At 38.4% G+C, this 27,041-nt stretch overlaps 1 pseudogene; it reads right to left on the minus strand.

The window, feature by feature from the left end:
• Positions 1-1,473: 1,473 nt before the first annotated feature.
• LOC114464875 (semaphorin-3ab-like) overlaps positions 1,474-27,041 on the minus strand; it is a 60,097-nt pseudogene continuing 34,529 nt past the window's right edge.

Below are 27,041 nucleotides of genomic sequence, written 5' to 3' on the forward strand. Positions count from 1 at the left end.
TTTTTTGTGACACGTACCCCTTATCCCTACTGTCTTATTGTGAGCCCCCTTTAGTTTTGGTTTGTGTCTAAACACTTTATTGTGTCCAAGCTTTAAGCCTTTTATCCATTTATTTCTGATGTTTTGTCCATTTTAGATGTTTGATATATTTTAAAGAGTTGTGCCATAATGTAATATCGATGGATGAGGAAAATGTCTGTGTGCATGTAAAAATGTGTCATAAAATGTAAAATTGCAATTGACAAATGTTTATATGTTCCTTTAAGATGTGTTCAGTACCCCAAAAGTACACTTACCCCTGATTGGGAACAGGTGTGTTAGAAGACCTGTGGTTCCCCTCCCCAGGCTAAATCGACTTTGGAATCTTACTTTATCATGATGTTTGACATTCCTAAACAGCTCGTCATCTGCAGAAACCTCCTTGTTTTTCAGCTTTTTCTGCAATCGTGTCCTCTTCCCCAAGATACACTGTTTTATTGTTTCAAAAACAATATACGATCCTTGTCCACGAACCTCTGTAACACTATTAAACAGCAACGTCCCCAAAAGTGCTCTTACTTTGAAAACAGTAACTTCCCCTCGATCCATTTTTTTGTTTTTTTGCATAATTTTTTTTATTTGTTTTTGTTTTTAGAAACAAAAACAAATTTAAAATGAAAATCAAATAACCACTTTTCTTTTCTTTTTTTTCAAATATCCTTTTCTGAACGGAAAATCCATTGAACAAAACAAACACTGACCGATTGTGCACAATAATGTCTCTGTTGTCTGCAAGTTATGTCCCCGAAAACAGTAACAGAAGCGCTGGTTTGGAAAGGAAAGCCAAAATAAAAGAAAAAATGTAACATTTCTTTCCTAAATTGAGTGTAAAAAAAACCCAACAAAAACAAAAAACACCCCATAAAAATCCTTTAGTATTCCATAAAATAGCTAGCTTATTAAAACATTGACTGACAACAACATGCACGATGCTTAGCCGGCCACGTTGGAGCAGGCCAAGCACAGTTTGTACAATTTGTAAGTAATATTCTTTTTTTTTTGTGAATGAATGTTTCAATTTGATCCTAAACAACACGTATTTACTCCATTACGAGTGCCATTAGCTGTCATTCATCCGGTTCTCACTTTCCAGGCTTGTTTTCCACAGAAAGCTCCAAGTTCGTCTGCTTTGAAAGTCTTTTTCCAAACACTCGGCCAGAGTTCAAATGCTCGGAGGAAAGAGGGCAGCAGCTTCCTGACAAAGTCCCCACACCTGGACTCTCCACATATTAATACGTTCATTTCCTTTCAAACAGACGCCTCCACATTGTTTCTCCAAGTCTATTTTTTTGTAGCTTATGTACAGGGGGCTGCAGCGTCTGCCAGGCGGTATCCCAGGCAACCGGCATGTCCTCACACTTGAACGGGACGTGTTCCAGTTTTTCCAGTCCTCTCATCTTTTCTCACAGGGTATGTGCATTTCTGGATCTGTCTTTAGAAAGAAAACATTTTACTGTTGTTGTTGTTGTTGGGATGAGAGACCCTATAGTTCAGGCGGCTGTTATGAGGATGTCGTCGGACTTTTGGGAACACAATGAATAGACGGTGTTGTGCATGGGTTTGTGCTTGTCTATCTCCTACTTTTTTGTGCTTCCCCCTCAAACACTTCGCGGAGGTCTTTGGAGCTCATGGGTCCTCCTGTTGCGTCCCTTCTTGTTTTCCTGCATCCGTCTCCATTTTGTCGCATGCTGGCTGTTCGCTCGAGGTCCCCCCACCACCGGAGAACCCCCTATCGGCCCCTTCTGGCTGTTTTGTGATTTCTGGTTACTCCTAGCTGCTGGGTTGCTCAGCATACCCAGGTTTGGTTGAGCTTTCTGAGGCCCCTGGCCCCGCGTGGGTCCCTCTACTGTTGGAGAACCAGACTGAGGCCATGGTTTGCTTTGGGGGGGACTTGCTTGCTGCTTTTGAGCATTCGGTGCCAAAGCTTTGGGTCGCAATGCAGCGATGGACCCACTGGTGCTGTCGGTTTTGTCCTGGTTCTTCCCACTGGGGGTCTTCACCCTCTTCTGTTGTACGCTCTTTCTTCCAAACTCGATCACAGAACTCCTCCACGCTGTTGAGCTCAGGGTGATCCAAGAGAGACAGAAAATCCCGGTACCACACCCTGTGCTTGGCTGAGTGACCCGTGCCGCCGCCCACACCAGGAATTCCAGGAAGGATGTCGCCAAGTCTCTGGGTGGGAATGACTTGGATGTTGAGGCGCAGCAGAGGCTGGATGAAGCCGTGTTCCACAGCCTGGCAGTGGTAGATACCAGTGTCCGATTGGGACAGGCTGCGAATCAGCAAACCCTGGTCTGTATGAACCACTCTGTCGTCTAGTTTGATCTAAAAAACACAAAGAGATGAGGGAAATGTCATTAAAGGGGCAGTATTATGAAAAACTACTTTATAATGGTTTTGCTACAGTAATGTACATCCCTTTAGCCTCATTCAGAGGGCCACAGTTGAAAAAGTTTTGTTTCCTCCCTCCGTTGGTTTTCCACATTTTGTAAAAAACTCACTCAAATGGGCGAGTTGGATTTTTCTCAAGTTGTGACATCACATCGTGTAAACTCCTCCTCCTGACTAATCTGGCTCTTCCTACCCTATATAAGAATGTGAGCTCCTCTCTCTCTAACTACCCCACAGGTAAAACAACACTGCGGTTAAATAGAGAATATACATTATCTTTATTGTCACATATGTAAAGCTACATACACAAAATGTGTTCTCTGCATCTAACCCCTCCCTGAACAGCAGTGGACAGCCACGGAGTAGTACCCAGAGCAGTTCCACTTTTAGTAGCCGTTATGCCGCCTCGTATAGCCTTTGACATGATCTGACAGGTTTGTGACACAATACGATGCAGCGGTTGGACAAAAAAAAAGATTATCACCTTAAATGGACAAGTTCTGTGGTTAGGAGAAAGTATCTTAGCAGCTTAACACTCCACTGAATGTTTGAAGCAGATGACTCAGCGAACAGTTTACTCTGCTGCCGCTGCTGCTGTGATTAACACAAACCCTGAAGCGCTGAGACTCACAATCACAATAGCCGCTTAAATAGCCATGTGTTTACTCTAATGTGCAGTTTTTTTTGCCTGAAAACAAGTGTGTGGATAGCAAAAGAAAATGGCTTTGGTGATAGCTGACCCTCGCAAGTGCAAGGAATGAAGTGTGCGTCTATAGGCACGCCCACTCGTGCATATGCATGAAGGCCCCAAAATAGCCTGTTTTTTTAGAAGTGCATGAAATTGACTTTTCAGAGGGCTAAAACTCCAGAAAACAGCCAAGTTTGTGAAAATAAACATGATGGAAATGGGTGAAAAACAGAATAATACTGGACCTTTAAAACTGATGACAGTGAAGACTTATAGAAAGTAATGATGAACCAATCTGCTTTTCTCACCTCCAATACCGATTTCTGGTGTTTCTTACTGGCCGATACCAATCTGATCCCAATACATAGAAAACGCTTAATTACCCAACAAATGGTATGTCTCATGGGAAAATACTGAGATCAGTCTTTCATGCAAAAATGTTTTTTTAAATTAAGTCAACTATTATTTTTCGAATGATAAACATTGAATGGGGTCAAATTGACCCCAAGGATAATAGGAGGGTTAAAAGATTGACCAATAGCTTCAAAATAATGCAACTGTCAAACCCAATGTAGAGGTGACTCCACCCAACTGAAGCTGGAAACTATTGTTTTACCAGGAGATCTTCCAAAAAAAAAAAAACAACAACTATGAAACCCTTTTTTCTCCATTTGATAAACTCTCGGAGTCTTCAATCTCTAACTTCAATCAGATTCTTTCCTTGGCTCATATTTCTCTTTCTTGCTGATCTAGAAACGATATTCCCTGAGCGCCTTGCTACAAAAACAGGCAGGATGAAACTTGCAAAGTCATCGGTTACTTCCAAAGGTCACAAGTTAATCCAAACATCCACACCCTGGGCTTTTGACGGGTTTCGATGAGGGGTAAAAGATTATAAGTCAGAGGTCACTAATGGATAGAAATGCGTTATGTCTGAAGGAACCTCTATTCTAGACATGGGTAACTGGTGGCCAGGGGGCCACAAAATAAAAGCAAATATACACATACGGACTCTAAAAATGAATAAAAGCAAAAACAGAAATAAACAAAAATGACTCCAAAAGCACAAAATGACACGAAAAATACATAAAACTAAAAATTACTCTAAAAACACAAAATTGCAAAAAAAATAAACAAAAGAACAACAAAATACTCAAAAGGATAAGAACCCCCCCACCCCCGAAAATTACTCCAATAACACACAAAACCACTACAAAAATAAACAAATACACAAAAATGATTCCAAGGGCCTATGCTATGAATCTAGATAATTATATCCTGGATTAATCTCCATTAGTGGGCTTCAACTAACCAAACATTCTCCGTCAGAGAGGAGCTGTCTTACAACGGTCGATAACAACACGATAAAACACATAAAAGGGGTGGAGATTGCAGAGTCTGACCAATCAATGCAGAACCTGGCAGAGCGACCGTATTTACAATGGAGGACAGCTTATCATTGTAAACAAATGAATTTAAATCCATGATGACAGCAAAGAGCAACAGTGCAGCGGACCAGGAGGCGGAGCTTTAATACTTGCTCAGATCTGATCCACTTCATAATCTGGTCACGACCAGGTTAGGTGTTCAGCTTAAGTTTAAAATTAGAGTGTTCACACATCACCTTTTATTGGACAGCTCGCTTTCCAAGAGAACTGATTGGTCAGGAGGCGGGACTTTAGCACTCGCTCAGAACCTAGCCAGAGCAAAAACTTCTCCTGACCAGGCTAGTCGTTCAGCCTAAGTTACCATGGTGATTTAGCTCCGTAAAACATTAGTGAGCTTCATATTCTAGCACACACTGATTAAATCCTGGAAGTTAGCACGATAAGAGGTAATCTCGCTTCGTAACATAGGCCCCAAAAGCACAAACTACTATAATAAATAAACAAAATGATGACAAATAATAATATACAAAACAACAACAAACATATACAGAATGACAGAAAAACGCAAAATCAATCTAAGAACTCACAGAAACTCATTGTTGTTCCCTGTATTAATGCTAAGGTTGGTTATTATTCTAATGTCATCATGAATGTTGACAATGTGGCCCTTAGATCAGACAAACACGTTTGTGGCCCCTGATGTGATAAAAGCTACAAATCTCTGCTCTCCATAGATGTCGTGAGTGTCTTTGAGGACGACAGTATTTAAAGGTATAGTGTGTGTGTTTGTGTGTGTGTGTGTGTGGTGTGTGTGTGTGAGTGTGAAGCACACACCTCAATCTTGCGATCGTCGTTGGGTTTCTGCAGCTGCCAGTAGATCAGAGCTCTCTGGGACTTGGGGCTACACTCCAGGAACATGCTGCTGTTCTCCACACCAAACACACTCCTGTCCTCCACACTGGCTCCTCCCTCTCCATCCACATCATCTGATCACACCCAGGGATACACAGGCAGTGGGGTCAGGTGTGTGTGTGTGTGTGTGTGTAGGCCTGTGTGATGTAGTACGGTACCATGATGCTGGAGGTCAGAGCACTGTGAGAGAGGATCTCCATTTCTGATGTCTTGACGTCTGGTTCGTCTGTGAATAAATTAAACTCAAAGTCACGTGTGTGAAACTCAAGGTCTGGGGGCCAAATCTGACCCGTCAAGCAAATGACAGAAAAAAACATGATTCATTGTGTAAATCACAAGCTGATTAAGTTGTAGATATCTCAGCCCATCCAAATACCAAAAATTCACTAAAATATTTGATTTGATTTACATTTTATTTTTAACATGAACACAAACAGCAGTAAATTTACCACAATGAGAAAATAATAATAATAATAATAATAAAATACCCTGAGTACTGTACTTTATTTCTATACATTAATCTTCTTATAATGTACACCTATTTACACTATAAAAGGATACATCATTATAATTACAATTCACGTAATCCACTATACATTCACCTGTCCAAACGTACACATACATAAATATATACACATCTATTTAAAATTCAACATATAATAACACTTATGCTTCAAGAAGATACATTTTATGTATTTATGTTTAAATTGCTTTAAATACAGACATTTTTATTTATTTTTTTCCACACACAAACTGTTCCACAACCTGGTTCGCTTTTCTTTTTTTTTTTTTTCATGGACCACAGTTTTCTTATGCTTATATCACATGATGGAAGTCAATTTCAATCCTAAATTGTTACAAGAACTCTTGATTTCTTTTAAAATCCTGCAATTGTCCTTAAATTACCCCAGAAAATGTCCCTGAAGTGAATAAAAATTGGTCACAAAATAAAGGAAATTACAGTGAACATCCTGGAGATATCAGTCGCTTATTACCTGAATATTGTTGGTGTCTTACATACTTTACATTTCATTTTTACATGGATAAGTGCAAACTAGGGCACATTAAATAATAAAATTGCTGGTTTTTCAGTCTAAAATCTGTGGCCCTTTAGACCTCATGCTTGGCCCCTGAACACCTGCTTTAAGTGAATGAATGCATCACATGAGCTGGTACTATGTGATTTGTGGCTTCAACCACCAGGGGGCAGTGTTACCCAGTGAATTAGATTAGCTTGCAGATTTAAAAAGTAAAACATTTATTCCCTGGTTAAAGTGTGTTTGTTTTTAAAGAGAATGGCAGAGGTATGAGACACAGCCTGCTACACTTGTTGTGATGTGTGCTCATAATGGAACGCAAACAGGATTGTTTTGCCCTTGAAACAGCTCGTAAAAAGCAGCCCTGCATTTTGTCATCTAGATATTTACAAGGATTTGTAAGGATCTTTGAGATACTTGCTTTTCTGACTAAATGTTTTTTTTTGTTTTGCTTTGTTTGTTTTTTTGTTCAGCATTTTAAAAAAGTTGGAGTGCACAGTAAAAATTCAGATAGCATGAGTCAAGTGCAAGGCCAGGATGGAAGGAAATGTTCAGATAAAACACAGGAATATGTAGTTAAAAAAATAATACAATCCAGTTGTGTGTGTGTGTGTGTGTGTGTGTGTGTGTGTGTGTGTGTACATGAGCTATTTCAGCATGTGCATTTTTTTTTTTCTAACGTCTGTATGTCCCAAACATTTAGGCAGAGGTGTAAATAAAACTGATATATCCTACTCAAGTAAAAGTACTGTAACTGAAAATGTACTTAAGTACATGTAAGTCATTAATAAAATACTGAAATATAAGTAAAAAGTATCTCAATGAAATAGTATTCAAAGTAAATATTACTATTACTTTTTGGTCATAAATCTTGCCACAGTTCCCTTTGCATACAGTAAACATATCATGTATAAACTTAAAAAGGAAGAATATAGGAAAAAATAGAAAAGGAAAAAACAAAGAAAAAAGGAAAAAATGGGGGAAAAGGAAGAGAAATTCTTGCACAATTGGAAGTTAAATTATTTTTTTCAAAGGCATCTGTATAAAATTAAAAGTTTGTCAAAATGTACAATTCTTTGAAAAATAAAATAATAATGGCTTAGATTTATAGAGTGCTTTTTTCGAGGAGACTCAAAGCGAGTTACAGGAATCATTATTCATTCACACCAGTCACTCATATCAGTCATACCGGTGGTGGTAAGCTACACTGTAGCCAGCCACAGCTGCCCTGAGGCATACTGATAGAAGCGTGGCTGCCATTTCGCGCCTACGGCCCCTCTGACCTCAATTCATATCCATTCAGGGTAAAGTGCCTTGCCCAAGGACAACAATGACTCGGATAAAGTGGGGATTTGAACCCCCAACCCTTCAGTTATTTATCCACTCTACGAATGAGCCACGGTCGTCCCTAAATAACACCAATAACAGATGCTTTGTCACCATGGGTTACATAGTGCTTGTTGATTGTCGTAATAACAATAATAATAATAATAAATAATAATAGATTTAATTTATAATGCACTTTTCGTTCAAAGGAATCTCAAAGTGCTACATTTAAAAACACAATAAAACTACACAAGATTAAACACTTAAAAGCTTTCCTAAACAAATATGTCCGTTGATCATTTTGAAACAGAAAATAATCATTTAGTCTGTAATGTTTGTAGAAATGTAAATAATTACTTTACTTCTTTTGAAACATACTTAAGTACAAGTAAAATTACTGATATGTATAAATATCAATTCATCACTGTAACCTGACAGCTTTGATTGTTGTGTATATCTGTATCATATTTGTACATTTGTATTATTATTATTTATCTTATTTTATTATTTTCTACTGTAATGTGTGCACTTGTATTTATTCCTTATTCTTTTACTTAATTATGTACGTTTTTCTCTCTTTCTTTGTTTAGTGTTTTTTTTATCAATCTTATTTGTTTCTTTCTTGAGTCTGTAATGCAAGTCATTTCCCCTGGGATACATAAAGTATTTCTGATATACTCAGTACCTCTGCATTTAGGTCCTATAGTTTTCTCCCTCTTTCTTTCTCACACACATCCTTCAGTACATTTCCTGAGCTAACATTCCTGTCTTTCTTTCTGGCCGTCTGAGCACGTGCACGGACGGGCGTCTGCTTTTCATTCTGGAAGAGGAAAATATTTGCAGTCAGTCCTGGCCTTAAAACATGGACTGTGCCACCTCGTACGCAACGCTGCCAAACTGGAGGATACCCACTAGCCTACTTCTGCCAGTGTGAGAAGTTTGGGATGAATGAGAGTCAGAACTGTCCTGTGTGTGTGTATGAGTGTGTGTGTATGCGCAGTGGTCAGCCTAATCCCTGGATACAGCAGAGGGTAATTTGAGGGTGTGTATGTTCATACCACTTGGCTTTAGGGTGAAGCGGTCAGACAGCTCCTGTTGGCTATAATTTAGCGTGCGTGCTTGCCGTATGTGTGTGTGTGTGTGTTGGGGTGTGTGCTTTTACGTATATAGTCACTAGTGTTTTTTGGTTTTTTTTGTCTGTGTGTGTAAGAATCTGGGCTGCAGGGTGATGGAACCACAGCCCAGAACAACTGTCGCTGGCTCAGGACTCAACCAGTGGTGGTGAATCACACTCTTCGGAATGCAAACTTTGAAAGTTTTCTAAATCTAATGACTGTTTTGGACGTGTGTCACATTTAAATTGCTTCCTTGTTTAGAAGTTTTGGAGCAAGTTCTGCTTCTGTGTTAAATTTTGCACTCTAGTGGAGTTCTCAGTTAAAATAAACAAGGCTGTGTATCATAATACCTTGAAGCATATGCTTTTTAAACTGCAACGGTATGTAGCAGGTGCTCTACCAAATACTGAGGTGTATTTATAGCTGCTGCGCAGCAAGGGTCGGGGCCAGGCAATTGTAGGCAAAACAAGACAGCAGCTGTTAACGTGTACATGCAAATTTTAAACGGCTGTCAAAAATGTACTTTAATTTAGTAAAAACAAAAACAATACATATAACTTAAAAGGAATGTCACAAAACCAGTTAGTTTCCAAAACAAGTCAAAAGTAATGAGATTTAATAAAACATTTACACGTTCAAAAAAGGAATAGGAAGAAGTCTGACTCATCATGAATAAAATCAGAAACTATACATATTGCATCTAGGCAGCATGGATGTGTTGGTATGACATAAAATGTGGAAGTTTTCCAAATCCTCTACAACATATGTGCCAAACTCAAGGACTGGGGGCCAAATCCGGCCCTTTAGAGCATCCGTTTTGGATCATGCATTTTTTTCTCAAATGATTCTACAAAATCTCCCCAAAAAATTGGCACTTACTGCTAAGATATTGTTGATGCCTTCCATGCTTCAGGTCTAATCTATAACTGGAAGTGCAAACTTGGGCATTAATGTTGACAATGTTTGTTTTTCCTTTTTTGATCAAACTGATCTGTATTGAACTAAAATGAGTTTGACACCCAGTGACTCTAAAATTTTGTACTTTTTTCAAATGAACATTGAAAATATATTTAGCAGAGTTTGCAAGTATATGTTTACAATACTGTTTACAGTCAGAAATTGTATTCACTGTAGGCTCAATTTTTGATAAATTCAAAAAATCTGTGTAGATGGTTTGTGTAGGACAGTCTGAAGATTTGCTGTAGCAACTTTGGTGTCAACTCAGCAAAAATTGTAAAATAAGATGATAAAACATTTTTGAAAGTTGCACTTTTGTGGCACATATTGTTGCTTTTTTGTGAATATTCAAAATTCTAAACCTTAGAGGCTTACTGTGGCACCATCTTTAACACTTTTGGCTTGTTTTTGCAGGCATGGGACTGAACCTTTGTGCAGAATATGCAGGATAACAATCAGTTCCGTAGTAGACTGCCTGGCTTCATGACATGAAATAACTTTAATACAATGCTGCTAAAAAGTATCGCGAATGCTGAGGAAATCTAAAGGTTAAAGAGAAGACTATCATGCTCCTACCTCTTGGCTGTAGGAAAGTATCTGGAGCACTCTGCGCCGTCCCAGGCACAGTACGGGTCTCGGGCCAGGCAACACTCTGCGCACGCTTTCCCGTACACCTCGCAACGGTGCAAAGACATCTGTGATACACCCAGGGCTGAGCCAAGGTACAGCTGTTGCTGTAGGAACCAAAACAACAAGAACGTTAAATAAAATAGGTTAAATGTTTCTGTGTGGATGACATGGGTGGCTGTGGGTTTTTCTCTCAGCAGGAACATTAAAAACATTCATTCATCGTTCAATCTGGGCTTGATTAAAACCCTGATTGTCCTGCTGCAATGTTATTTATACTGGACTCAAAGCTGCGTCTATAACTTGAGGATTAATCATGAGGTGTGAGAACAGGATTTTACCTGTTTGGTGGACAGCTCCATGGCAGTAATGGTCGTAGGCTCCTTAAAAAACAACAAATAAACCGATCGTCCACCACATCTGCAGACGACTTTGTTTAGTTTTCAAGAGGTGGGTTTTCACAGATTGGATTTTAACACTCCATTTTCAACATCGTACCCTAAAGACAGTCATCTCCTCAAGCACCACCTCCTCCAGGTCGTGCCAGCTTTCTCTGGGGATTGTCACTACCTTCAGCACGGTTCCCATATCTAGAAAAAAAACATTAAAGTTTATCCAACCAGAGAAGATAAAACACAGTTTCCCTCCACATTTTATCGCTGGATCTTTTCACGGTTTACACAAATTCAAGGCTGTAAAATATTTTGTGAAACTCTGAAAGCAGCTTCCAGGAATTCTTTTTTTTTTTTTTTTTAACTTGCCAAGCACCGTGTTCTTACGTCAGAGCTATTTCTTCACAAAATACCAAAAAGCTTTTAGTGGAAAAGACAAACATGAAAAAACAATTAACAGCAAAAGCAAACCGATGACAACATCTAACATCTGCATGGAGTCGCTTACCTGTGCCAATGAACATAAACATCGTACTGGCCGTCCTCCGCCTCCACTCTGTCCCACCACTAGCTGAGAGAACTGGTAGTCTACATCGGTTCGCACCATAATGGGACGGCCTCCTAATCGGTAACACTGGGTTGTACATGGCAGGGTGGCCCCTGGCAAAGGTGATCACATCGTCTGGAAGGTCCTTGGTAGAGTCAAAGCCTCCAAATGTTTTACTGGGACACTAAGATTGAGAAACAGCACAAGCTCAGTTGTTAAAGTACAACATATGTAATTTCAGTCAGTTGTTGCGGAACTCCAATATTAGCACTTACGGTGCCGGGACGAGGTAAGGAACTCTCCCTTGGAAGGGCACCCACTGGTAGGTGGGCCCATCTCTGTGGGCGTATGGGCCAAGAAAAAACTCTTCGAATGTCTGCCATGTTATACATGCACACTGCTGATCCTTTGAATATGTTACTGTGGAGAAAACAAGAGAAACAAGAGCATGAATGCACAAACCTTAGCCAAGCGCAAAACATCCTTATTTCCAGATATTGGCAGTTATCAGTGATCCTGATCTGCTTGGAATACATTTCTATCCCCATTAATAACGATACACTAAGTCCAAATCTATGGGCACCCCCAGTTTCTCAAAAATTTGTGATTAAATGGGCAACCCAAGTCCAATCCAGATAAAACCCACTGGGGTATTTAAGGAACCAACCTGACGTAACTAAGTCAAACCTCCGCCAAGCACCAAAATGTAATCTCTGCCCGATATCGATAGTTATCTGGATCAGTGATCCTGAATCATGGATCCATGATCATTCACACTTGAGGAGGGCTTGGAAGAAGTTACTACCTCAATATTAACGATGCAGTAAGTTAAAATGTATGGACAACCGCCATTTCTTCAAAAAATTGTGATAAAATGCCGCATCCTGCATCGGATCTGGATGAAACCCGCTGGGGTATTTAAGGAGCCAACCTGACATAACTGAGTCACTCAGAGAGCGCAAACATTTAGAGGTACTGTATCTACACTACCTTCCGGATCATCTCCAAAATCAAAGTAGTTTTTCCTTTGAAGTTGTCCTATCAGCTTACCAAATTTGTTTTAAATCCGTTCAGAACTTTTTGAAATATCCTGCTAGCAAACATCCACATTAAACAGACGGATGGACAAACGCCCGTGAAAACATTACCTCCTCCACCAAGATAGGAATTTTGGAAATTTCTGCATATGAGAAATAGTATTTTTCCATTTTTGAAACTGGTTTCCGATTCTGATTATTAATCCAGATACCCTCCAAAATGTAATGGAATCTTCCATGGCATAAGGTCTATCTTTGGTTAAAATTTTGTCAAAATCTATTAAGCACTTTTGACGTTATACTAGCAAAAAACAAACAAACAAAAAAACACGTGTTGATGAAAATATTACCTCCTTGATGGAGAAAATGAGTCAAAGGATAAAAAAATAAGGGTGTAGTGGTGAAACGAACATGGATGTCAGAAGATAAACAGGATTGATGAATGAACAGTCACTGGACAGGATTAGAGTTTGTATGATACTGAAGACAGACAACTAAATGACCGTTCATCCTGCAAAAACCAAGGAGGGCAAGGCTGTCATTAGCTAAGCATAGGAATGACAGATTGAAACTTCTCTTTGATTGCTTCCAGCCTCTTGAGAACAGACAGGAATTTGGGCTCATCACCAACAAATGGAAAACAACACACACCCTGCTTTTGAGCACCTTTATACTTGAATCACAATGGGTGGATTTGGCTTTGGGAAGGTCCCATGGAAGGTCGAGCAATGTGGTTTATAAAGCACATTGATGGGGCTTTAGTGACAACTGATACTCAATCGGGGGGTCATCCAGAATATTCCACCGTGACTCATTTCAATCAAGGAGTTCCATATAAATATCCTAAGACATACAATCCCGTTAGAGACTGTGAGTAAGCACACTGGCTACTTGCTGTACATAAACACCTCAAAACCATTAACCACACACTTTGTAAAGATCTGCTTACAAATTGGCTTTGCTAAGTGGAGTAGTTCAAAATAAGCCCAAAAGTTTATCCACTGACATTCCTAATTCTATTTTTTTAGCACTGATTATTTTTTTTTGACCAAAAATCTCCCGCTACCACAGGAACTAAATGCCTCAAAAGATTCAAGGCATCCTTTGTTTGGCTGACTGCAAAGGGGAAGCTGTATCGGGCTAATTAGCGACGTGGCTGGAACGCACACAGTCAACAGTACTCACTAAAGCATGGAAGATGAATGGATTAGCATTTGAAAATGTTAATAGCAGGGAAATTTAATTAACTCTGGGGAGTCCAAAAAAGACACTCAGATATTTGTTGTTAAAGAAAAGAACACGCAAACATGGAGGGGAAAAGTCAGCATCTGAAAAATGCGCAAACGCAGTGGAAGCGTCGTCGTGCTTCATTAAGCATTGGTATTAAAAGCATGTCCCTCAGAACATTTGCTCTATTTATCTCGGAGAACCGGCCACTTAGAAAACCAATTAAAGCACTCTAATTCCTCAATGCTCCTTAATTGAATTTTAAAGAGTACAAGTGTGTATGTGTGAGTGTGCAGAAAAGGAAAAAATGCCAACCGGTGAAGCAAAGCGGCTGTCAGCATGCGATAGCTTGTACTGCTGTTCTATTCAGCTTGTCTTATCATTAGCTGTGATTGATGGTGAAGTGTTTGTCCTCCTTTGAAAACGCTTCGGAGACGTCACTGGACACAAAATAACTCCTTCTTTATAAATGCAAATGAATCGCCATCATCATGATAAGTGCCACCATCTGTGCCATTTCCGCTCACTAATACGCTTTGCCCCCATGCCTTTACCTCTTCACATGCTTCAATAGAGCCACACCCGGCTTCTGAAAACCCCATTCATGACTGGGGCGCTGGCCAGAGGAGAAGCCTATGTTCCTAGTAAGCGACTATCATGTTTCTCTTGCTCCCCCATGCTCCATAATCTCATTTAACTACAAGCCTGCCAGAGTTTCAATGAAAAGGGGGGCAGGTATTGAAGAATGAAGGGTTCAGATAAAAGCAATTTCCAATGTGAAACGTGTGGAAGGTTGGCATTGCAAGGGAAAGCAACCGTAAGACACTCGTAAGTGGATTATGGGAGCTCCGTCTGGGAATTTGATGGCTGCACAATCTGCCGCCTGTATAATGGCACGTCATTGTAAATGGATGAGGGCTTAAGGTAGGGCAGGGATATAAAAGATATTGGGGAAAAGTAATTTAGCCACATAAAATATAACAGTAAACTTAAAGGTAAAGGTACTTTTAATCAACAAAGATCGGAAAACACATATCGGTCAAGGTTAGCCATATAGTTAAACTCGACCCTAGCCAGACAAGGTCAAAGCACTCAATTTCATTACTTGAGTGAAAGTACAAATACTTCTTGTCTAAAACTACTCAAATAAAAGTCAAAGAAGTCTAATCAAATATTACTTAAGTGAAAGTGCTGAAGTAATTGAAAAAAAACCCTAATGTATTCAAAGTAATTAAAAATCTTGAACATACTGTTCATCATCATAATTAATAAAAAAGAAACAAGTTTATTGGATAGAAATATAGAAATATGTTTACATAGAATATATATATATATATATATATATATATATATATATATATATATATATTATCAACAATGCAACGATTACCCAATAGTAGCACAACTGAATAACACTATGTGACCTTCCATTAACAACCATAGCATTTAGTGTTTATGTTACAAAACCGTTATAAACCACCGAATGCACAAAGTAAGATGAGTAAATATACTCTGTTATTGTCCACCACTGTACCTAGCATGCATCTTTTAAAGGTGGAAGACACCAAAGTACCCAGAAGACACGCATGGCATATTTTCGAGGTCATCAGTAAGAAACGTACCTGGATGTGGTGAATACCCCGTATATCACTGGATTCTTTGGATCCTTTGAGCTCATGAGAAAAACATCCTCTGAAAATCAAGCACAAGAGGAGCTCAAGGTTAGAGTCTGAAGCTGGAACTTAAAGAGAAACGGGGGCGTTATCTGCAAAAAACGAGCAAAAAAACCAAAGAGTAGAAACGTACGTAATTCGTCAAAGTGTGTGTCAATGCCGTTGAGCCCTGGGACTGAACACATGAGCCGAGCCTTGAGGAAAGTGGTCCACTTGTTTACAAGGCTCCGGTGCCCTCCCATGTCATTCTGAAACAAGACGACACATCACTGTGGGCTCAACAAAACAAAATCTAAACACTGAATACTTTTAATTTGACTTTGACTTCACATTGTGTGTTTTTTGGGCGTGTTGTTACCTTACACAGTTGTCCTATTCTGGCAATGGTTGCCTTTCCAGTGTGCTCTCCATCCATTGCGTTCTCCTTAAAAAACAGGAAGATCTTGTCGTCTTCTGGGTTATCACTTTCAGGGATTAAGTTGACACCGATGAACCTGGGATCTACAAGAAACAAAGAGAATTTTTTTTTTTAACACCACTCATATCATGACTATCCTCTAACTTATATCTCGCACCACTGGAACCAATCCCCCTGTACGATTCTCCAGTCACAGCTTTGTAATAGAAGTCATTCACTATGATATTACAGTATCTGACTTTACCTCGAGTGAGTGCCATAAATCCAAATCCAACAACATAACCCCTTTTCCCCAACCACATCCTTACAAACACACATGGCTCTGATTGTACTGGGTAACACTTGAATAAATTCATCACAGCCTAAACCATTGGGTAAAATCAAAGGCAGGCAGACAGGCTTGGTCAGGGGGCCGAGATATTTCTTGATGTGTTGGAGGCATAAAGGCTGAGGAAATGTGGCCACAGTTGTTGAGGCGTCGTCACGCGTAAAACGAGCCTGGGGTCTGAAAGCTTCAGAATTAAATGGAAAGAAACAAGCAGTGCCATGTTACACCTTCATGGCTGTTTAGGATATAGAGTGGCTGTGAAAAAAGAGAGTGCGGCCAAAGTGGGAAGCAGATTTATATGAGCTGTGTGTGTGTGTGGGGCAAGGCCTTTGCTACGGATCACATATACCCCACACAGGCTTCATGATCTTGTTGTGATAAAAATGCAATTAAATCTACACCTTTGTAAAATGTATCCATGCGTGATCACATGCCAAAACAAGCTGCTGTCGAACACTGGGGTAATAAAATGGATCTCAGTCTAAATATTCCCAACAAAAGGAAGCTTTATTATAAAATGGCCTTTACAGGTAACGGAGGTGATGATTCAGGTCCTTGAAAACCAAAAGCCTTTAACAATCCCCCTCTATTAAAGATACATTTCCCAGGTTTCCCTCTTGACACATCCGAGTACCATGTTGCATTGTTGATAAAGGCTCAATAGAATATCCCCATTGCAGTAATCCATGCAATTACAATCCCCTCTTTGTGGAAAAGCAAATGGATTTCACCAAGCCGAAGGGAAACGATCCTCAGCGTGTTTGTTTGAACAAGGTGAAAGATCGATGGGGATTAACGCCACAATGACTTCTCCTTCTTACATCGTTCTTTATTAATACGTCATGGTAATCAGCGCTATAGAAAACCGTGTTTTGTAATCCCGAACTGGGTGGAGGAGGTTTGTGGTTTAGGGGGGGACTGGTAGGAATTTGACTCCACCACAGGAAAACAGCTGAGAGTGGATTAGTTCTGAGAGAAAAAGGGAGACAGAAGAGGGATGGCTCAGCTTGAGGGAAAGGTCTGATACGACCTTTCGTGCCTTTTTAGTCCACAGTGGTGGTGAAAGATAGCTGGACGGACGAAAGAGAATGTAACCCTCGCAGCAGTGCAGTAATCTTTCCAGTTAAAAGAAGATTCTGTGAGTTTGTAAATGAGCTCTGATATCTGATGTCTCTATGTCAATGGATGTCTTTGGAGAATTCAAATCTGCTGAAAAGCTCAGAGGTCATTTTGTCTTTAAAAGGTAGGCTTTACAGTTTTTGAAGTTGAACTAATAAATACTAGAACACAATAAATCAATTTAAAATTATCCAATTGAACAATTCAGACATAGCAATTTATAAAAAAAACAAAAAAAAAACCCAGAGTTTGTTGGATTGACAACAAAGTTCTACGATGCTCAAACTCATTGATTATGATTATCTAGACGAAGACCATGCGTGGTCAAAACATGTTGGATTTTTAATGATCTGGCCATTGTAATAAAGGCTTTTTAGTGTCTCTTTCTTCATTCTGATTTTTTCAATTTTGGAGTGCCTGGTTTCCCCATTTTTTGACACATTCCTTCCCCGTTTTACCAAGAGCACCCAAAACTGCTAAACTTTAAACACTTTAAGCACTCAGTGCCATTGATTATGAGTTTAAATTAAACTACCTTTGAATTATTATTTACCATTTAGCCATCTTGAATCATGCTGCTCTGTTCTTATTGGATGTTGATCCCCGAGAGTACGAAAGATAGCAAAGTCTCTTCCCATGAAGTCAGCAGATGTACCAGAGTACAGCTCTCCATCTGCCAGCGAGAAACTACAGTTAGAAGCAAAAAAAGAAAGCAAACACTGTATATTTTCCACACAAGCATATAAATAAAGGGATTACACTCACCAAGCAGAAGCGAGGCAGAGAGCATTTTGGGGTCATAGGGACTTTTCCCGCGGCCGTTCTCAAAATGCAGAGCCAGTCGAAAGATGTTGTCCTGCGGGGAGAAGGTCAAAGTTCAGGCCGAGGCCAATGATATAGAGACATTTATAGCCTGTGTTTCAGATTACAAAGGATTCTTCACTTCTTTTAAAGCTCAAATCTATCCAGGGGTGGACTGGCCATCTGGCAAACCATGGATCGTCCCGGTGGGCCGTCGACCCGAAGTGGGCCGGTCTGGTCCCTTTTTTGACGAGGTGGACGAAGTGGTGGCAGATATGGTAACAGGTGGCAAAAATTGTCCAAATGTGGCAAGAAAGAGTTAAAAGTGACCAAAATGGACAAATAAAGAAGAAACAGGTGGTATGTAATGGCAAAGTGTAGCTTAAATGGAGAAAATAGTAAAAAAAAGGGCAAAAATGTGGAACAAAAAGAGGCAAATTGTAGAAGAAAAGAGAAACAAGTGGTATTTATTGGGCAAAAGGTAGCTTATTTGGATGAAAAGTGGAAACTTTTTTGTTAAGAATTGGAGAAAAGTGTCAAAAAGAACTAAAAAATAGGAAAAAAAGGAATACTTATTAGCAAAAGGGGTTTAAAAGTTTTCCCCTTTTAAGGTTTTCTGAGGGAATAATAATTAAAATGAAGACATAAAGAGCCACATTGAGCATCACTGACTTAATAACGGCTTCTACATGGTGTCCGCTAATAATGTAGTGGCTGGTCTGGACAGGGCTGAATTTTTGTCCTAGTCCACCCCTGAATCTATCTAAGGAGGATATTTTACCATTTGTTACCAAGTGTTGCTAATCAAATTCAACAAAGACTTGCTTTAAAATACTTTGTACATTACCTCTGCCCTCTTGCCCATTTCCAGATAGGCGCAGATTGGGTGAAACGCTCCTGTGCCACAGATGTACAGATGTGTCTGGTTGTATGGTTGGAGGACTCGGATGAAGTTCGAACATTCTTTCTAAAAAAAAAAAAAACAAAAAACCAAAAGAAGCATCATCAATCACTGAACGATCGATAAAGACTTGAGCATGTTTTTTATTTATTTTTTGATGTTTTTTTAAGCATGAGAAAGTTATGAGGATTTAATGAAAGAGCTGGCAAGAGCAGAATTCTCATGAAGCCAATTGCCGCCGACACTTCATAAATTAAGTCGTACCCTTTGGAGCAGAGGTGACATTTTAAAATAATGATACAAGTTTTGAGAAATAGTGACTTGGAGAAGGCAGGGGCCGAAGAAACATTTTAAAAGTAGGGACTTTCCATTTGGTAATGATACAGCACCTTAAAAGCTGGTCTGCTTCTTCTAAATCCCACCTATAAGCAAAATCTACCATGGATCCTTCATGACACATATGTTAGAGTTTAGCAAAGGTATTTGGTTTGCCTTCAGAGTAAATCCCAACAGTGAGAAACTGTTAATTAGAAATGCTAATCAGCAGGATCACTTCATATAAGAGCGTACCAGCCGTTAGAACTTGATTTGGGTACATGTGCTAAAGAAATTAGCCAGGGAGTTGCCTGATTATAAATGGTGTGCATGTTGTATTTGCACCTAACAAATAAAAGAACATTTGCTCGGGGATTTGGAGCCACAGAACACTAAAATGCAGGAATTAGCAGCCCTCTTTTTTAACACATGTATCTGTTTACAGACATCTTGGTTTGATATTGGCCCTCCTGCAAGAAATAAATAGATTTGGGGGCAGTGACATTTTCCAGGGCAACATTGAAATAAATTTACAAGCAGAAAACAGCCTTTTGTCATTACACTATCAACTTTTTACAACTTTTCATAAATCCCTGATGCACTGAAAGTAGCCTTTTTAAATTTCTCGGTAGAGATTTGGGTATTAAACTCAATATCTATTACTGTTTATTGGCAATGGTAACAGCTGGTTGTACTGGAACAGAATGATTCTAATCTGGTGAGCCATGACACACTTTATGTGCTGGGACAAAGAAAAGTTGCACAGAAAACAAATCTCAAGATACTCAAGTGTAACATTCTTAAGTTAACCAATACCACACACTTGAAGTTAGTGTTATTCACAATAGTGAATGCTCAAAGCACTGATGCACATCTTTTAGGATTTTTATGTTTTGTTCAAACCACAGTTGTCTCTTAAGATGGAGCCAACCAAGCTAGAATCTAGACAAGCTAAGATTCTAGTTTGGCTAGCTAAAATCTGAGCTAATTACACTAAACTCACCCAGTTAATTAAGCTACCAGTTTAGCTAAGCTAACAGAATATCAGCTAACAGAACCAAGCTAACAGCTTAACTAGGGCGTCTAATTGTGTCAAAATTACCTAAATTCCATTTCAGGGTTGACCCAATGCTGTGACACGCCAATGTCACGTTACACTTTTCTGTTTTGTTTCTGTTTCATCATCTTTCTATGTTTAAATTACTTTACTGACTATTAAACTTCCCCAAATCGTACCAAACGCATTTTATATGCTTCATATGATCTACAAAATTGGTACGGTTAGGCTGAAATCACGTGGGATTACGTTAGCCACAATGCTAAACCCTCAGACACCTGTTTAACAAGAATAATATTAGGAAAATGTGTGATATGGTTCCAAAACATTGTTTTTTAAAGCTTTAAGTACCGCCAACTGGCAAATCACCCTCACGTTTTGCACAAAACCCCACGCAGCCATGTAATTGTAGATGCTTCTGCCGTGAATTGTCACCATGTAAAATGATCACCAGTTCAGTCATTACACCATCAACTAAACCAGTCTTTATACCAGAGCTTTTTCAGATTTCAGTGCGGTCATATTAATCTGGTCTACTTGTTCATCACACCCATTAAAAAAACATTTCAGATGAAGCTCTGCATGTGTTTTCAATCACAGGTTTAACACAAAGGGAATGAGACAGATGGAATTATGGGTGGAATTGGACATACTGGTCCATTTATGTCAAACTTTCTAAACATGAAGTCATCAATTTTCCAGTCAAAATTAGCATGTAAATGCGTGATGTAACGGATTTCCGCGATCACGGAAAATCAGAGGTCCAACTACTTAACTACAAGAATCAAATGACTATATACTTGATCTTGTCGTACACCCAGAACAAACAACTTTATTGAAGATCTAATCTGAAGAGCTCATACCTAGGGAGTATTTAATTAGTATCACAAATACAGACAATAACACTGCTTTATTTGGTTTATAAAAAAAGACATCGGAATGTTCATGTTCCCAGATCCTTCAATGGAAAAACTTGATCTTGCTATACTGCAGTGGTACTGAGTTCCAGTCCATCGAACGTCAGACAAGTCTATTTTTTCCAATTTATGCTACATTAACTTTTTCAAAGCACCATTGAACCCTAGAGAATTGAGGGGCGGATTCATTAAAGGTTTAGGGGTGTTAAAAGGTGTGCAAACGTCATTCCATGCGCTAATAAGCTGTACAAACCCCAGGTAATCAGGAGTGTGCGGCTGCTGCCTGTCGCCCGTTGCAATCGTTTCCCTCTAATGAATATGTATAGGAGGCGGAGCTCACAAGGGGAGCAAAAATGGGAGGAGGAAATGCAAATAAATTAATGCAGAGGAAGCAATGCAATTCATCAAAGCTGGACTTTATTGCTGCCTCTGTTTTTCCGTGTAACCTTAACCGGAACCCTTCCACACGGCCCACAACCAGGTGGTAACTGTCAAAGCTTTTAACGCAGTGATGGCAGCAGTGATATTTGTGAGGAGACGAGGCAGGGGAGAGGAAAGACAACTGACGGATGGCATTTTCAGACCTTGAGTTAATATATTAGGGATGAATGAATTCACAGTTTTAAGAACTTGTTAAAACCTTTCCCGTTTCGTCTCCCCACCGTGGCTGGGGGTACACAGCGGAGATCCGGAGGCTGCTTCTCCTCTAGGGATCACTCCCGTACACCTCACGCTTGTTAAAGATGGTACCGCGTAGGAAGAACAGGCCATTTTGTTGTTATAGAGCTGCACTTTATTATCTGGCTGCACTATAGACATAAGCTTTTTACCGATATGGCAATCTGTACATATACTGTATTTACTGTTTGTTTCTGTAAATACAGTATTGTTTGTGCAATGTTGAGCAATTTGAATGCACTACCCTTTTATTTGGATTAATATAAACTATTTGTAATTAAAATAACTACTTTAAAGAACTCTAAATAAATACTCAATGATTTTGACATATATGTAGTTAGTTTCCCCCGCAAATGACCTACTATATTGTGCTGAACTCCAAGGTCCTGTGATGATAATAATCCAAAGCAAATAGGCATCTCTGTGATTTAGACAGAAATGGGCGGGATCTGATACGTGACTACGCGTTGTTTTGTTTCCGGTGTCACAGTCTGAGTTTACCTCGTACGGAGATCAATTATGAGCATATTGTATATGTGCGAATGCAACCCTAACCTTAACCCTAATCTAATCCAGTAAACTAATAAAAAATGTGTCCGTTTACTTTGACAACAAAAATAAACATGCGCCACATAAAAGCAGACTTTGGGGGTCATTTATTATTACATGTGGTCCCTCGGTAAAACTAATCCTGTGCGAATAGAGATTAGAAACTAAACCTTACCCTAAACCCAACTCTAACCCTAACCCTAAAAATTGTTACGATATTGGGTTAGAACCTAAACCTAATCCTAACCTTAAACCTAAGACGCTACGTACTTGTACTTCGGTAACCGTACCAATAGCACCGGGGGTTGTCCGTACGGCAACCGTACAAATAATCTAAAAATGAGGTTTTAAAGTGTGTTCATGAGCCACTTTACCAATAACAGTGTTAGTTACCTGATGATGCTAGCGAGTACATTTTCCATGGTGACAGTAAACTTTACCTTCCAATGCGGTTGGTTCACTGCCTGAATTCACCATAGAGGCATAAAAACGCTTCTAACAGGTTTGGGTGTTTTTTAAATTTCCACCATTAACTGATTAGTGCGTGAGCTCCTGTTGAGCCGACACAGAACAACCAGCGTGAGTGATGTCTCACAGCTGACCTCAGCCCGTGCTTGTATGTGACTGTGTAACTTAATGACTTTACCCTCTGTGTTTCCTTCTGTCCAACAGCGGGAGCGCATGTCCCCACACACATCATTCCCTTAGCCTTATTATAAGCATTTCATCAAGCCCTATTACGGCCCCTCCAGGGTCGGCTCCGTTTAGGGCTTATACACGGCTGTCTTTGTTAGACTCATTAGCCCGTGCGGTAGGTAGAGTGAAGTAATCACACACACAGGCGTTAGTTATGGTCATTCTAATTTGCCGCTCTTTGACAAATGGCTATTCTGATCATAAACTGTGTGATTATGTGAAAAACCACAAAATCCACTAAGAATTTGTGAATGAAATAAATGACTCTCACTGGACTGGGTTTTGGCAAAGACAGTCCATAGAATATACAAATAAAAACCTACAGTTTGATTTGTTTATATTGGGTTAACTAAAGTTAAAACACTTGTTTTTAAATCAATGCAAATGACCTTTTTAAAAGCCAAATCACAGCACGCCAAAATGTACATCCATGCACTCTTTAATGACGCTTCAATTTGAACCCACACGGGACAAATAATAAATCAAATCCAACAAAATGTGTAATGTTACACAGAGATTATCTTTTTTACAATGGACAGTGAGGCCACATTCTGGCGTTTTTAAGGGGCACAGCTGTTACATTTGTTCCACACGGCTATGTGTATCTGCTGCAGTGCCTTACTCAACTCAGGGTTGGGGTCAATTACAATTTTCAATTACGCTTACGTCTTTAATTATCCATGTTTAATTACAACTCAGTTATGATTACAATGCAGTGTTGGGTCAATTATAATTGTAATTGCGTAATTGATAATTAATTACAATCAGGGCATAATTATAAAAAATCAGTAGCTGCCGTAATTGTAATTAAATTGTAATTGAGCTCAGATAATTGACTTTGCAATTTTAATTGCCATGAAAATCGTATAAAAATTGTCAATTATAATTTAACGCAAAACTGGGGAACCATGATACAGTTCTATGTACAGTTCTACACATATGTAGTTAAGAATTATTTAAAAAAATATGTTTCATATCAAGCTTTCCCACATTTTAGCATTTAAAAAAATATAAATCAAAGGCTATACTGACACAGAAACGGCTCAGATGCCCAAACCAAAAACATTAAAACCTATATTTTTATTGATTAGGAAGCCTAATAAGATAACCAATAAATAGGATGGAATTAGACGATAGATATTTGTTTTTAGTGTCTTTAGAGCTGATTTAGGACCAGTTATCATGAGAGATGCTAACAGAAAGCTAACACAAGAGGAAGGTTAACTTGTATTAGTTATTTATTTTCAGGCTCAGTAATTGTGATCAATTGTAATTGTACTTTAGTAATTGAGAATGTAATTGTAATATGATAAAAAAAAAAATAATAGTAATTTAAGTGTAATTGGAAAAAATGGGTGGTCACTGTAAGCGTAATTGAACATGCGTAATTACGTAATTGTAATGAAGAAAGTATTGACCCCGACCTTGTTACGGTGACTGGCATGTTTTCCAATTACAATTAAAAGAATATATTATTTTCCCCCTGAAAGTAAAGTACATTACCTTTTCAATTACTAAAGTTCAATTACCAATTAATCACAATTACTGAGGTTTTAATAAATAAGTCCATAAAATGAAACCTATCTACCTATATACCTTATGATAACGGGTCAATTTGGACCCATGTCTTAAATCAATTGTAAAATACCATTTAATTTGTTTTTTTTGTTATCTCTTGGTTACATTGTTAGGCTTCCTTATCAATGAAAATATTGGTATTCATATTTTTGGTGTGGCGGCGTTTTAGCCTTTTTATTCTGTCAGTATAACCCTAGATTTAATTTTTAATTTTTAATTTTTTAATGGTAAAATTATCCTGAGTCGGAAAAGTTGATATGAAACATATTTTAATGATGATTATTAACTATGTACATTTTTTTACATTAAATTCTGTAGTAATAAGAAGACATGATGAATGTTTTTGAGCAGTTATTATTAACTACGTATGTGTACGCCAGGTTTGCGTTTTAATCAAATTGTAATTGAACCACGTGATGTTTTTGTCAAAAGAAGTTTCCATAGAATTGCAATTACAATGATCTAAACCCAATTACATTGAAATTATGATTACAACAGAAACACATTTTTTCAATTACAATTTCACATATAAATACGTCATAATTTTAATTATTATCAATTACACAAATACAATTATAATTGACCCCAACCCTGAACATTTCCTCAGTTCTTAAGTACACGTCCTTGTATTATTATGTTACATTTGACTGTTTATCTCTATATGTGACGCATCAGAGCTGCAGTGTCACTTTTGTGCCAGTAACTTCCTGTCTGTTGGTCTCAAACGCCACCAAGGGACTCACTGGGATTTAGAAAAACTATGTAATTCTAGATAATCCTAAATCCCTGCAGCCCTGCACTGTAGAATCATCCAGCCATGAAATTGATATCAGATATAACACCAAGCAGGGATGGAATACACGACCACAGTCAGAGAGCGAGAGGCGTTCAGGCAGACTGGGACAGAATTGAACATGTGAGATAATACACAGTCAGAGATAACAGAACTAACACCATACACACTGAGGGCCACACATACTGTAAATGCACCGTCAAAATAAAACCGTGCATCAGGCCTAGCAGGCGTGTTATTTTGGTTGACAAAAACAACATTGTTTTTAAAGTGACAATAACTCCAACTATAACTATATTAAAAAAAAACAAAAAAAACAAAAAAACACACATTTGAAAAAAACCTGTATCAAAATATGTTGATATTTTCAACAACTAATAAAAACTAAACTATGATTAATAATGTGTTCAATAATTTCATTTGTCTTTTGATATAAATGTGTGTGAAGTTGGGACTCAAAAGTGGGTCTCGGACCTGTACTGGGTGGGTCGGAAACAGCTGGTCAAAATTAAATAAATACTTAATGCCTCTCATAATGGTCTTGTCTTTTATTTGAAAGACACTTTTCTTTTGACAGGCACATGTTGCACAGAAAAATATATGGATTTATGTTTTTTAAAAAAACTTTATATATGAGCTATTTTTTAAATACTAACTTTAGTTGGTTGAAAAATGGTGCGTCACGATTTAATGGCCTTGGAAAAATGTGGGTCCCAAAGTTCAACCAGTTGTGAACCCCTGTTCTAAGTGTCTATTAGCCTTTATTGTTTGTGTTTATTGAAAGGGGGAGGAGCTCCTGTAACAAGCCCATTGGGTTTCACTCCCTCCTTGCACCTTAAATGTTTGTTTTTATGTGTGCTAAACATATAAATGAAAAAATGAAAATGAAATTTCTCACACGTGATGAAATCTAATCAGAATTGTTCAGTGATCATGTGTTCTTGTGCATTGATCAAATCAAGTCTGTGTTTATTTACAAACGTTAATACTATCCCATATCAGGTTGATCAATTTTAATGGAATCTTTAAAAAAAAACAAATGGTTAAACCTCTTTCACTTTATATTTAGTCGACTATATCTGTAACAGATTAATTAGACTAAAATATTAATCTTAGCCTGGGTAACAGTTGTGCATATTCACAGTAGGTACATGTTTCTTTGAATATTATTGTTTTTAATTTTCATTGTCCCTTGAATAAATAAACAAATCAAAATCTGATCAAAATTCATTTTGTTGACTAAAACTGGAATTCACGAAAACGTCCTGATGACTATAATTTGATCAAAACTAAATCAAAACTTGTTGTCAAAAGTAGACGTACAGTATAATGTGTATTTGTATAGATTAACTTGTATGTTTTAATATCTGATGATTGGCTCCTCTCAAACACTGTTGTTTTTTTTATATTTAAATGAAAGTTATTATGTAGTTGCATGTTATCACAATATATTTTATCATATATTTCCTGAAATTTAGTGTAATTTGTATTCTTTTAAGGTGACAATTGAACCGTCTGTCCAGGGACTGCAGATG

The sequence above is a fragment of the Gouania willdenowi genome, chromosome 6 (genome assembly GCF_900634775.1).
Source record: "Gouania willdenowi chromosome 6, fGouWil2.1, whole genome shotgun sequence".
In the NCBI taxonomy this organism is placed as follows: domain Eukaryota; kingdom Metazoa; phylum Chordata; class Actinopteri; order Blenniiformes; family Gobiesocidae; genus Gouania; species Gouania willdenowi.